General features: G+C 44.0%; 1 pseudogene; it reads left to right on the forward strand.

Annotated features, from left to right (window-relative positions):
- The first annotated feature begins 744 nt into the window (after positions 1-744).
- LOC122218454 lies at positions 745-1,960 on the forward strand (annotated as a pseudogene).
- Positions 1,961-3,013: the final 1,053 nt, after the last annotated feature.

The raw sequence follows: 3,013 nt of genomic DNA on the forward strand, positions 1-3,013 counted from the left end.
CTAGTAACCCCAACCCCCCTCTTCAAAGGCCCTGGCATACCATAACATTCATGAGGAAATGGTGAAGCTGGATCTTCTCTAATGTGGCCCCATTCTGCATTGTCTGATTTGAGGGGAGAGTCCATGGTAAAGACTCATAGCCAATGAACAAGAGTCATGATTCCAGAAAACATTTTCCAGGCTGATAAAGACCCCAGCTAGTGACTAGGAATCCAAGGAGCATTCAGTCATCCAGGGGACATTTACTGAAAGTCTAACAATATCTTAGAGTATTAGTCATACAAAGATGAATGCTTTGGCCCTTATCTTGAGGTATTTCACAGGCTAGTAGGGTGGGAATGGGATGGGACTGAAACAGAATCTTATTAGAAGTATATAGGGGCACCTGGGTGGCTCAGTCAGTTAAGCATCCAACCTCAGCTCAGGTCGATCTCACAGTTCAGGAGTTCGAGCCCCACGTTGGGCTCTGTGCTGACAGCTCAGAGCCTGAAGCCTGCTTCCGATTCTGTGGCTCCTCTCTCTCTTCCTCTTTCCTACTTGCTCTCTCTTTCTCTCTCTCTCTCTCTCAAAAATAAATACACATTAAAACAATTCTTTAAAAAGAAATCTATATACAAACAGGAAATTACGGTAGGAGTGAAGGGGTAGCTGGAATGCTCTTGGATCCCTTGCTAATTTGGATTCCTTGCCAGAATTCCTAGCAGCAGCCTAGTGGAAAAATACAATGTTGTACCCAAATAATATATTCGGTTAACTGAAGATGAGAATGATGAGCCTGTTGAAATACCATCAGAAGACGATGAGACATTGCTGCTTTCCATGGTTACAGCCCAGTTTCCAGGGGCATGTGGACCACGCTACAGCAATCCAGCGTCTCAGTGGATGAGAGGTGTGCAGCTGGTAGAAGAAATTCTGCATGGCCCAGTACTGGCTGGGGGAATCTGGTATATGTTGTCAACTATCCCAAAGATAACAAGAGAAAAATGGATGAGACAGATGCTTTATCAGCAGGGCAAGTGAAAAGAGCTGTCCAGAAAAGGTCTAACTTAATAATGTTGGGCCTCCCATGAAAAACAACTGAACAGGATCTAAAAGAATATTTTAGTGCCTTTGGAGAAGTTCTTATGGTTCAGGTCAAGAAAGACATTAAAACTAGCCATTCAAAGGGGTTTGGCTTTGTTCATTTTCCGGAATATAAAACCTAGGTGAAAATAATGCCAGAGACACATGATGGTTGGATGAAGGTGTCACCATAAACTTCCTAATTCTAAGTAAAGCCCACGGAAGACTTTGAGAAGCAGGAAGGTGTCTGATGGACGTCGTGAGGGGACATGACTGCTGAGGAGCTGCGGCAGTTCTTCAGCCAGTACGGGGAGGTGGTCGGTGTCTTTACTCCCAAACCGTTCGGGGCTTTTGCCTTTGCCACATTGGCAGATGATCAGGTGGCCCAGTCTCTTTGTGGAGGGGACTTGATCATTAAAGGACCCAGTGTCCACATAACCGATGCTGAACTTAAGCACAACAGCAACGGACAGTTAAAAGTGGAAGATCTGGTGGCAATCCAGGGGGCTTTGGGAATCAGGGTGGATTTGGTAACAGGAGAGGGGGTGGAGCTGGCTTGGGAAACGATGAAGGTAGGAATATGGGTGCAAGGATGAACTCTGGCGCTTCTAGCATTAATCCAGCAGTGGCGCTGCAGCCCCAGCAGCACCGCAGAGCTGCTAGGGTATGATGGGCATGTTCGTCCCCAGTTCAGGCCCATCGGGTAAGAACCGAATCCAGGGTAACATGCAGAGGGAGCCAAGTCAGGCCTTTGGTTCTGAAAATAACTCCTCTAAGCAATTCTCATTCAGGTGCAGCAACTGGCTGGGGCTCTGCATTACATGCAAAGTCAGGCAGCGGTTCCAGTGGATGCTTTGGCTCAAGTGTGGATTCTAAATCTTCTGGCTGAGGAATGTAGACAGTGGGGTTGGTATAGGCTGGCGGGAATTCAAATTTTTCCAAACATATGTTAAGCATAATGTAAAATACAGATGTACCAAGACTTCTCAAAATTGGTTTGTTCAGTGTGGAGTATATTCAGGAGTATTTTTTTTTTTTTTACCTTTTTCTGTAGAAAAAGAGGAAAAGCTAAAGGACTTTTAGAAGTGTTGTTACGAAAGGTAGAAATATTGAATGTTTACAAGTGAATTGCTATTTGCCCGATTGGTAAGAACCAACACACTGTAATTGATATCAAAAGGTTTCTCCTTTAGGGGCCCCTGGGTGGCTCAGTCAGTTAAGTGTCTGACTCTGGCTCATGATCTCCTGGTTTGTGAGTTCTAGCCCTGTGTCTGACTCTGTGCTGACAGCTCAGAGCCTGGAACCTGCTTAGGATTCTGTGTCTCCCTCTCCCTCTGCCTGCCTCTCTCTCGCGCGCGCTCTCAAAAAAAAAAAATATATATATTAAGAAAAAACTTTTTAAAATTTTTTTAAAAAAAGGTTTCTCCTATAATATTTTATCCCTGTGCTTGTTAAGTGAATTCTTCGCATGTTCAAAATGGAAACCACTGATTAGAACTACATTATTTTCTCCTTGTTTTACTTTGAACCCCACCATATAGACTTTTTCCTTAAGAAAATCTTTTTTGGCGATCACGCTGTCACCGTGTTTAGTTCTTTTGTTTTTTTCACACTTGTCTCCCTTCATATGCAAAAGTACGATATGAAGCCTTCATTTAATCTTTGCAGTTCATCGCATTTCAAATGTTTGTGGAGGAAGCTCTTCATTGCAAATAGTGCTGTAAATATTCTGCCAAGGGAATATCTCTGTCTACTTGCTTTCTGAATCAAGAATCTGTCACTGCCCTGCACAGGCTGTGTCTTTGACAGCGGGCGTCCCATTTTTATCCGCTACTCTTTATTTCACGGAGTCGTATCAATGCTATGAACACAGGGCTGTGCTATGGAACCAGAAGGCTGTATGAACTTCTGAAACTTTGTGTGGGATTGATGGCGGTGCCAAGGCTTCAAA

This window comes from Panthera leo, chromosome B1, assembly GCF_018350215.1.
Source record: "Panthera leo isolate Ple1 chromosome B1, P.leo_Ple1_pat1.1, whole genome shotgun sequence".
Lineage (NCBI taxonomy): Eukaryota > Metazoa > Chordata > Mammalia > Carnivora > Felidae > Panthera > Panthera leo.